The sequence below is a fragment of the Mastomys coucha genome, unplaced genomic scaffold (assembly GCF_008632895.1).
Source record: "Mastomys coucha isolate ucsf_1 unplaced genomic scaffold, UCSF_Mcou_1 pScaffold21, whole genome shotgun sequence".
Classification (NCBI taxonomy): domain Eukaryota; kingdom Metazoa; phylum Chordata; class Mammalia; order Rodentia; family Muridae; genus Mastomys; species Mastomys coucha.
The window spans coordinates 155,927,714-155,939,178 of record NW_022196904.1 but is presented as its reverse complement, the minus strand read 5'-3'; the positions used below and the strand labels follow the sequence as shown (position 1 = coordinate 155,939,178).

The window sequence follows — 11,465 nt, the reverse complement described above, 5'->3', positions numbered from 1 at the left end:
AGAACAGCGGGGACAAGTCTGTCCCCTCTTAGAGAGAACAATTAGTGTAAAGAAAGATGGGGAAACAGCTTTTTTTTTTAATCGTTTTCCTTACTTATCATTTATCCACTTATTCCATGAAACAGTGACCTCATGGATGTGGGAAGCACAAGATGACCGAGAAGGGTTTGTCCCAAGAGAGTGCAAAACTGGCCCGAGGAACAACAAGGACAAGAAGCACATAGGAAAGTAAATGATTGCGATCATCGCACACTTTATGTGACAGGAGAAATGATTCAACCAAACAATGATCTGAGGAAGAAGATGACGTCTTGCCCAGACATCGGTGGGAGGCAAGAAAGGATGGAGGAAGCAAGCAGGGAGGCCTGCTGTAGGAGGGGCTGGGACCACAGCCTTTTGGTTTCACAGGGACCAGAAAGAATCCACTGGGGAGAGGTTGGTCAGAATAGTGGCCAAGCTGAAGAAAGGGATCCAAGAATGCTGGCAGTCGAGCCCCAAATCCCCAGTCAGCTCATAAAGAGGGTAGGAATGTGCTTCCAGAAGCACAGAGAAGAATTATGGTGCCTCCCCTACCTCTCCTGTTCCCCTCCTCTCAGAATTGACCCAAGGACCTTCTGCATGATGAACACACAGTCACTGAGCTGTGAGTTACTTCCCTGGTTTCTCTTTTTAATGATGTCCTAAGGTGCCAACAGCAGTTTTTAACCACCCTGTCCCAGCAGTGCTTGATCCTTTTAGTGTCAGCTGCAGCCCTTGGTGCCCCTTCTGTCTTCGCTCTGAGGTAGTAATATGACCTTATGCCACTTTACCCCATTGGAGCCCAGTTTCTTCACATTTCAAAAGTGAGCATTGGGTTATCATTTAATTCCTACATACAAATTCAAGACTCTGAGAGGACTTGTCAATCACATCCCAGATCCCAGAGTCAATACTGTGTGGTCTACCCGGAGGTTTTGGCATTAAGATAGTAACACATTTTATTTTGATTAAGCGATAGCAATACACTTCACTCTCACCATGTTTGACAGGATTTTTATGGTCTTGATTTAAAACTGTGTTTGGGCTCCGTCTTTCATTCCTAGCTGGTAGGCTTCTGCTCTTTGCTTCTATGACCTCCTTGCTCATTCTAATCTCTGCTCATCCTTCTTAACACCTGTTTTAAAACAAGATTCTCTGTAGTCATGAAGGGACTTCATGGCGACCTTGAGAGTGGCCAAGTTGAACTCTCAACATTTGGGTCAGAAGATAGACAATTATTTAGAGGGTGATAGTTAGAAGAGGGGAAACAGTAGTGGGGATAGAAATATTAAGATAAAAGTTCTCAATGTTGTGTCTAAAAGTTGGATCAGCTAGGTTTAGAGAAAAACCTTTATAAAGGTCTGAGGGCAATGCAAGGCCAGCATAACACCTCTGGAGGCATCTCCCTCCAGCAGAGCTCTGCCCAAAGATGGCAATGGCACCTCCTACTCCCTCATGAATAACATCAGGATAGCCTAAAGATTGTGGCCTGGATGCAGTCTTCTCAATAAAGCCATCAAAGACGCTTTGGGAAGACGCTGGTATTCAGACCCTCCCCACAGAGAGTCTGTGCTCGAGCTGGGAAAGGTGGGCTCCTTTCTGATATATTTCCCAAGTGATTCAAGTGCAGAGCTGGAACCTGAGAGTCCCTCCTAGAGGATAGGAAGCTTCCTCTGCAATCACACTTTTATAGGCACAATGGGACAAGTCTGCCTCTACCAACCCCCGAGAGAAAGATCTGTGTAAACAAAGATGGAGAAAGAGTGTGTTTTGTTCTCCTTACTTGTCACGCATCCATTTAGTCCATGAAACAGTGACTTCATGGATATGGGACGTACAGAATGCAGAGAAAGGTTTGTGCCCAGGAAGTGCAAAGTTACCTAGGAAAAACAACAACAGCAGATAAGTAAATAATTGTGAGTTATAACATCAAGCTTTTCTACCCAGCCACTTTATTCCCAGAGTAATGGCTCTGAGACTGAATATTTTCTGAATAAATGCCTAGGCCATACGCTAGAGCTTGTTCCCCTGACTAGCACATAACTCAATTATCTGCTCATTCTAGTCTATGGAGTACCACGTGGCTTGTTACCTCTTCTCAGAGGTCCCTGTTGAATCTCCCATACCTCTGACTCTTTCCCAGAATTCTTCTTTATCCCTCGCCCCAACACTCTCTCCTTCCCTCCCATTCTCTCTACCAAATACCTCACCTCCTAATCCTGCTTCAGCTCATTGGCCATAGGCTTTTTTTATTGACAAGTGATGTATCCATACAACATAAAACAGATTTTTCTCCCACGTTCTCTTCTATTAGATTCATTGTATCTGGTTTTATGTGGAGGTCCTTGATCCACCTGGACTTGAGCTTTGCACAAGGAGATAAGAATGGGTCAATTTGCATTCTTCTACATGCTGACGGCCAGTTGAACCAGCACCATCTATTGAAAATGTCACCTTTTTCCCCACTGGATGGTTTTGGGTCCTTTGTCAAAGATCAAGTGCCCATAGGTGTGTGGGCTCATTGCTGGGTCTTCAGTTCTATTCCACTGATCTACCTGTCTGTCTCTGTACCAATACCCATGCGGTTTTTATTACTATTACTCTGTAGTATAGCTTGAGTTCAAGGATGGTGAGTTCCCCAGAAGTTCTTTTATTGATGAGAATGTTTTTTGATATTCTGGGTTTTTTGTTATTCCAAATAAATTTGAAAATTTCTCCTTCTATCTCTGTGAAGATTTGAGTTGGAATTTTGATGGGGATTGCATTGAATCTGTATATTGCTTTTGGTACGATGGTCATTTTTACTAAATTCATCCTGCCTATCCATGAGCATGGGAGATCTTTCCATTTTCTGAGATCTTTTCAATTTCTTTCTTCAGAGATTTGAAGCTCTTGTCATACAAATCTTTCACTCGCTTGGTTAGTATCATACCAAGATATTTCATATCATTTGTGACTATTGTGAAGGGTGTTGTTTCCCTAACTTCTTTCTCAGCCCATTTATCCTCTGGGTAGAGGAAAGCTACTGATTTGTTTGAGTTAATTTTGTATCCAGCCACTTTGCTGAAGTTGTTTATCAGCTGTAGGAGTTCTCTCATGGATTTTTTGGCGGGGGGGAGGGGTGGTCACTTATGTATACTATCATATCATCTGCAAATAATGATATTTTGACTTCCTCCTTTCCAATTTGTATCCCTTTGATCCTCTTTTGTTGCCTAATTGTTCTGGATAGAACTTCAAGTACTATATTGAATGCATAGGGGGAGAGTGGGCAGCCTTATCTTGTCCCTGATTTTAGTGGGATTGCTTCAAGTTTTTCTTCATATATAGTTTGATGTTGGCTATTGGTTTGTTGTATGTTGCTTTTACTATACTTAGGTATATACCTTGGATTCCTATTCTGTTCAATACCTTTAGCATAAAGTAGTGGTGTATTTTGTCAAAGGCTATTTTGGCATCTAATGAGATGATCATGTGTTTTTTTTTTCTTTGAGTTTGTTTATATAGTAGATGACATTGATGGATTTTCATATATTGAACCATCCCTGCATCTGTGGGATGAATCTAATAGAAGAGAAAGTGGGAAAGAACCTCGATTTGGTACAGGGGAAAAAAATCCTGAGCAGAACATTTATGCTTTGAGATCAAGAATGGACAAATGGGACCTCATAAAATTGAAAAGCTTCTATAAGGCAAAGGACACTGTCAATAGAGCAAAACAGCAACCCACAGATTGGGAAAAGATCTTTACCAACCCTATATCTGATAGAGGGCTAACATCCAACGAACTCAAGAAGTTAGACTCCAGAGAACCAAATAACCCTCTTAAAATGGGGTACAGAGCTAAACAGAGAATTCTCAAGTGAGGAATTTCAAGTGGCTGAGAAGCACTTAAATATTCAACATCCTTAGTCATCAGGGAAATGCATATAAAAACAACCCTGAGATTCTACCTCATACCAGTCAAAATGGCTAAAATGAGAACCTCAGGTGACAGCAGATGCTGTCGAGGATGTGGAGAAAGGGGAACACTCCTCTATTGCTGGTGGAATTGCAAGCTGGTACAACCACTCTGGAAATCAGTCTTGTGGCTTCTCAGAAAATTGGAAATAATTCTACCTGAGGACCTAGCTATACCACTTCTGGGCATATACCCAAAAGATGCTCCAACATATAACAAGGACACATACTCCACTATGTTCATAGTAGCCTTATTTATAATAACCAGAAGCTGGAAAGAACCCAGATGTCCTTCAACAGAGGAATGGATACAGAAAATGTGGTACACTTACACAATGGAGTAGTACTCAGCTACTAAAAACAATGATTTCATGAAATTTACAGGCAAATGGAGTTTCTCTCTACAGTGAGTATTGTACACTTTATGTGGCAGGAAAATCATTTGAGAAAAATATGATCAGAGGAAAGTGAGGTCTTGGCCCAAGAGAGGCACGTCAAGGTTGTCAGTGCAGTTTACTTTAAAAGCTGGTCATTGACGTGAGAAGAGTGACAAAGTCATAACTTACACCCGGGTGAGTGTGACTAATGTGGGTCGTGTATACATTCAGTAACACAGCTCTTATTTCACCACTGTTTCCTTTCCTTTCAAAATGATACCTGCAAGCTGAGCAATGGTCATAGTGGGTGGCTAAGGGGGACACCAGATGCCTTCAGACAAAAAACTCGAAATGATAACTCCTCCCTTCCCTGAGTTCTACTCCAGTCACAGTACTTGTGTAGGGTGATAAGCGGGGGCTCCAGCTCCACAATGTGGCAGCTACTCCAAGGAGGAAGATGATGACTCCTTTTTGAGGACATTGACTAGATCATGGCCCTAGGGGACAATGGGTAGAGAGGAACGAAGGTCTGAGCCTGCTCTAAAAAAGTCTGTCTTTGGACCTTCACGCTATTATAGTGACTTGAGTATGAGCAAAAGCTTCCAAGAGAGTTCTTGTTCACCTAGCAGTATTGATACAAGGAGAAACATTCCCCAAAGTCAAAGTGAGCCCAAGAGTCAAAGGCAAAATAGACTCAAACCTTCTCGTCTTTCTCTCTGCCTTTTAATATTCCTGAATATGTGCTAAATTCCTTTCTAGAAAGTTACTAACTTCTTTCTCTCAAGTTTTCAACAGAGAATACTTCTAATTCACCGCTAGACTATTGCTATGGGCTGAATGTGTTTGTTCTTCATACACTGACCTGCCACTTACAGATGTGAAGTTATTAGACAGTGGAGCCATTAGGAGGGGATTAAGTCACAAGAGCCCTTGTAAAGCATTGTGTAAAGCATTTTTAAAAGAGTTCCCAGAGCACTGACTCCTTCTTCTCCCAAGAAGGAAGGATGCAGCCAAGACTCCCTGTCTATGACCAGGAAAGCAGGCTCTCACTGAATACCAAATGTGCCTGCCTCGATCCATAACTCCTTGTACCCTGGGGATATCAGAACTGCAGTTCTGATGTTTATAGACTGGCCATTTGGTATGTTGTGATGTGGCCTGAGTGGACAAAGACACCTACTGTTTCTGCTACAGACATTCTCATAGTCTTAGGTCAGAGATTCTATCCAACCTGTCTTTATCCCCTTTCCCCTGCCACCATAGCCTATCCCTAATGCAGATCAAGGGGTAACGTAGGCTAACGGGGCGGATTTGTCTGTTAAATTTTGGCTTACACTTTATGGTAAGATTGGAGATTTCCCTTAGTGCCAGCATATTGCTATTCATGCTTAGTGCTCAGAAAGAACTGACAGTCTGGATTAGCTGTACATTCTCTACTGAAAACACACGCAAGTTTGTGGTTAGGGCTTCTATTCCTGCTTCCTTTAGAGGGTGAGTCAAGGCACTGGTTGCTCTCTTTCTTAATCCTTTATATCAGTGTGCACCTGTCCACAGTGAAAAGGACTTTGGAAACTTCCAGATTCAAATATGGCAGGCAAGGTTATTCTGGGTTTCCTTCTGGTACATCATGTGCTGAGATTCAGCATGCCAGAGCCCACTGATCTTGTATTTTCAACTACTAGGAAGATATCTGGGGATCTACTACTACTACTACTACTACTACTACTACTACTACTACTACTACTGCTGCTACTAATTATTATTATTATTACTATTATTATTATTATTATTATTATTATTATTATTACTTGTTTCTAAGATGGTTCAAAGACACACAAGATTTTGGTAATAAGCTCTATGTACTATGACCTTAAAAAAAATAACAACCAAGTTTTATTTTTTTAAAAAAAGTAAACAAAAACTACTCTCAGGAGAACTCTCAGGTTTCCACAAGAAATAATCCTCATTGAGGGTACACTCTGACCATCCCAGGACCTCCTGCAAAGCACTATATCTTGAAGGTCTACCCTATCACCCAGAACTGCATCTTGGGGGCCAAGAACTTCTTGAACATGACTTCTAACATCCCCAATCTTCTAAATTAGACAGCATTGGAGGAGCATGCACTCATCCCTCAGATACACATACTCCTACCGTGGTCTTATCTACATTGGGGTCCTTCATCTGGGGCTCAGGAAGAAAGAGTTTAGTATCATCTGAACATAGTCATTTCAAAGCAGAAAAATATATAGAATTTCTACTAAATAATTTACCACATACTGACTCAAATAAGCACCATGAATGTGTGGGATAGTGGTAGGTAGACAAGGTATCTTTTCTTGAGGGAACAGGACAGAGACCCCCTCTTATTCCAGATTTAAGGATTTTTACCTCCTCCTCACATGCTTTCTCCTGGTAGCTAATCTTTGTTGTAACATAACTGGATCTGTGCAAATTTACAAGGGTGTTACCAGAAAGGTGTAACAGAGAAGAGAAGACCCATCTGAGTGTGGAAAACACCATTCTATAAGCTGGGGTCCCAGGCTGTGTGACAGCTAATTACGTTCTACTCATGGTCAGAAATCAAACAAAAACAAAAGCCATGATACAATGCAATCAGCAGCCACTAGTTCCTGCTGCCTCAGCTAGAACTGTTCTTATTACCATGGCAACCCACCATGGCATTCCACCATGGCATCCCACCATGGCAACCCACCTTGATGAACTATAATTTGAGCTGTGAGACAACCTTCCTTTCTTTCACGGTCTTTGTCAGACATTCTGTCACAACAGTGAGAAAAGTAATTGATCAGATGTGTCTCTATATAAAAATACCTTGTGAACCTTTTATTACTCCCACAGATGTGCCCAGTCCTCCCTGGATGCTTGCATCGGTCTCATCTTCCCCCCCTCCTCTGTGGTATATTCACTCTCCAACCTACCTTGCATATGGATTTTCAGAGCCCTGTTTTTTGTTTCAAGTCATTCTGTCCACTTGAAGGCTAGCTTCATGACTTTACCAGTTACAAAGTATTCTCTTTCTGTCTCTCCATCCTCTCTTTTGGTGTCCTGGTTATTCTATATCTTTAAAAGATCTCACTCTGGCAACAGATTTAGTACTTCCATCTCAGTGATAAGGGTACATCTCTCACTCCAGTGCGATGGGTAATTTTATGTGCCAACTTGATGAGGCTAAGGGATACAGTGTTGAACAACCTTTATGCACAGAAATGCCTGTCCACCCCAGGTGGGAGATTATTAGACCAAAGGAAGTATTCCATCCATTTCCAGTTTGATCAACCAGTTGGTTTGTTGAGGCTGCTTATAGGAGTCATTTACAAGAGTATCAGTGATGAGTCCCACACCCATGTGTCAAGACTCATGAAGATTGGCTGCATCACTGGAATCCCCAACCCTAGTCAACCTTTCATTTCGTATGCATTCATAGCACACATACCCTTGTGTGCATAATCTAGACCAGTTCAGCTAGGAAAGGATTACCTATAGCTGAATGAGGACAGAAAGAAGTGGCTGAGCTCTTGGGTGAGGGTTTGATGACTTCTCACAGGCTCATGAAGGAATTTTGTTTTGTTTTTGGGTTTGTTGCTCTTAGTTTAATTTTTTTGTTTTATTTAATGAAAGATCTCATGTAGGCTTGAGCTTACTTCGGAGATGAGGGTGATCTTGAACTTCTGACCCTCCTGCTTTTACCTCCTAAGTGCTATGATTTCAGGCATGCTTGACCATCCCTGGCTATGAATGACTATTGGTAGCCCCAATCTCCTGATCACTGTCTTTTGTGGGTCAACACAGCTACTGATTTCAGTCCAGCACTGGTCCTCTCATGCCCAGAAGATAGAGTTCCACTACACTTGGATAGCTGACAAAGCATTATTTCTGGGTGTGTCTATGTGCCCATGTTTTGGGAAGAGATTAACACTTTCATCAGCAGACAGGGTAGAGCAGGTCCAGGCTTACTAATCTGGGCAGCAGCATTCAAACAGCTGAGGGCCAAATAAAACTCAGATGGAGAAAAAAATGAAGCTTCTCTCTCTTCTGGGACAATGACACACATCTTCTCTTGCCCTTGGACATCAGAACTCCAAATTCTTGGGCTTCTATAAGAAGTGACCCCCAGGTCCTCCAGTCCTTGACATTAGATTAAATTATTAATGTATTGACCTCCATAACTAAATGCACCAATTGCAATGTTAACTCTAGTGTGTATATGTGTGTGTGTGTGTGTGTATGCATGTATGTATGTATGTTGTATATATGTATATGTGTCCATCTCTTCAGCCATCAATACATCTACCTGTTATCTACCTGTTGACATCGTTTGATTGGTTCTTTTTATCTGGAAAACCCTGACAAATGAATCCAGTGCCTTAGCCATGGGGAGATTAGCTTTCTAGTTGAGCAATATTTCTTTGCCAAAATTTTAGTCTATGAACACTATGTAATGAGGATATAATATATATAAATATGATATTTTTTTTAAAAAAAAGATACCTTATGTATTAGAACAAGTGTTTATAAATGGAAGTTGGGAGCCTTTACTAATTTGCTGATTGGTTCCCTGTATGTCTTATGAGAACTCTGGATGGAAGATATTGGCACTCTTTCTAGAACTCTTGGGTTCTGTGTTTACTCCAAGCCTCTCTATACCTTATTCCCAACTTTGTCAAGATTTGCTCTTCTCAGAGCTTTGACCATGGCTTCTGAATAGAACTTGTCTATTTAAAAAGCTGAAGAGCCCATAGTACCCCAGCATACATACTGACCTTTCCTACTAATACCTGACCTCAGTTGGGGCAGCGACATCTAACATGAAATTCTCCTAGCCTTGAAAAGAGACTCTTGATAAATGCATTTTCCTCCCAGTGGTCCCATCAGATCAAGTGGAGACGCAGCTGTCTCCCAACACTGCCTTCCTTCTCCCTCTTCTCCATCTTTTCCATTCCTTAGGCAGGACCTTCTGGAAACATTTTCCTAATAACTCACCTGCACTTGTATTTTGAGTTTAAGGTCTGCTGCTCGGAAAACCCATCAAAGTCATTCACCTTCAGCTTAATGACCTGGCTTTGTGACAAAAATGAAGAGCATGAATTTGAAAGAGCATAAGGAGGGGCTATATGGGAGAGTTTGAAGGGAGAAAAGGAAAGGAAGGAATGGTCTTATTATTTTACTCTTTCAAACAACAGGAAAATATTTTTAAATGAATTGGCCAAAATGCATTAGGCTTCATAGTTCTCTCATAAAATGTATATGTCAGGCATCCAGAAGGAAAGGGACATGTGAAAACAGGGAGTATAAACATACTCCCTGTTTGTTGGTTTGTAGTTGGTTTGTGACCTTGCTGGAGCTTGAATCCAGAGTCTCAAACATGCTAGGTGAGCATTCCAACACTACCCAGCACTGAGTATAGGTTTCTAAAGTGGTCATCTCTAAGGTGTGGTGGACAGGATGCAGAGCTCGAAGCTGCATACTGAAAGATCATCAGCTGAGGCCCAAGCATGGATGTGCATATTATAATCCCAGCATTCAGAAGACAGAGGCAGGGGGATTATGAGTTTGAGGCCAACCTGGACAACTTAGTAAGATCTTGTCTAAAAACAAATTATAATATGTAAGTATCCAGCGACTCATGAATTGGGCATCTCCAAACCACAAACAGTTTCGAACTGCAGAGGCAAAATGAAAAACTAAATTTTTGTGAGGTTTCTCCAAAGCAAGACAATATAAACATGTTTATTGGTTGATGAGAAAAAAAAACTCTAGATGGAGTGAGTTGGATTCTGATCCTTTGAGCATAGGCTTCCCTTTACCATACACAATGTGTTTGATTTCAGGCTGCTTTTGTAGGAGCCAAGGTACAAATCAATGCTTTTAATGAGTGTTCTTTTCTACACAACTGGCAAGGAGCACGTGGCACAAAGGGCATGCACATGCTGAGAAGGGAAGCAAGCGTGTGCCTTGCAGAGAGAGTCACAAGGTACTCGGCTGGGATAGGTTTAGTTTGTTACATAAAGCCGAATACTCACAAGCTACAGTCCTCATTGCTTATTCTGCAGCAGGTTAGAATGCAGGCAGGACTAGGGAGTCATTTCAGAGAGAAGCAGCAAGCTAGTGAGGGGAGAGAATGGAGAGAGGAATGAGGCCTCCTATCTCTGCAGGCTGCAGGCAGCTTACATCCAGCCCTTTAGCTGGATGGTAGGAAATGAGAGAGCCACGTGCAGACCTCACCGGCCTCTCTTTGCTTTATTGGTTTTATGTAAGAGTGAGAGCCAGGTTTTTAGTTGGTTGGTTGGTTTGGTTTGGTTTTTTGTTTGTGTGTGTGTTTGGTTTTGACACAGGGTTTCTCTGTGTAGCCCTGGCTGTCCTGGAACTCACAGAGATCTGTCTCCTTCTTCCCAAGATTCAAGACATGTGTCACCATCACCCAGTTGGAGCCATTTTTTAAAAGTCTGAGTTTTTGAAAAAAAAAAAAAAGATAATATCAGTCATATACTGTGTTTAAGAAAGAAAGGAGAGCCAGGCAGTGGTGATACACGCCTTTAATCCCAGCACTTGGGAGGCAGAGGCAGGCAGATTTCTGAGTTTGAGGCCAGCCTGGTCTCCAGAGTGAGTTCCAGGACAGCCAGGGCTACACAGAGAAACCCTGTCTCAAAAAAAAAAAAATGAAGTGTGAGGTGTGTGTGTGTGTGTGCGTGTGTGCGTGTGCTTGTGTATGTGTGTATGTATGTATGTGAATGTATGTGTATGTATGTGTGTGTATGTGTGTGTGTATATATGTATGTGTATGTATATGTGTATATGTGTGTGTGTGCATGTGCGTGTGCATGTGTGTGTTTCAGATGTTCATCTTGCTTAACAGAGTAGACCTGCTAGGCCAGCATTTAGGGGCTTATGCTCACAAGCTCATGGCCAGCCTGAGTGCCACAGGGAGACCCTGTCTCAAGCAGCAACACTGAAACAAACAACAAAAACTAAGTTTTTCTTGCTCATTCTTGGTGGTTAGCATTGGCGAGCACCAGGAGTGAGGGATCACCTTACACACTCTCTGTCCCTCCTCCCAATAATCCTTCAAGGAGACCAAGACTCTCTTCA

At 42.0% G+C, this 11,465-nt stretch overlaps 1 long non-coding RNA gene across 2 annotated transcripts; it reads right to left on the bottom strand.

Annotated features, from left to right (window-relative positions):
• Positions 1–951: 951 nt before the first annotated feature.
• LOC116101124 lies at positions 952–7,080 on the bottom strand. 2 transcript variants are annotated; one of them, XR_004122793.1, is made up of 3 exons: positions 6,747–7,080; positions 1,802–1,898; positions 952–1,153 (listed from the first exon to the last, which is right to left on the bottom strand). It is a non-coding gene; the product is annotated as an uncharacterized LOC116101124 (long non-coding RNA). The 2 variants fall into 2 exon arrangements; XR_004122794.1 differs by lacking the exon at positions 6,747–7,080 and adding an exon at positions 2,229–2,278.
• Positions 7,081–11,465: the final 4,385 nt, after the last annotated feature.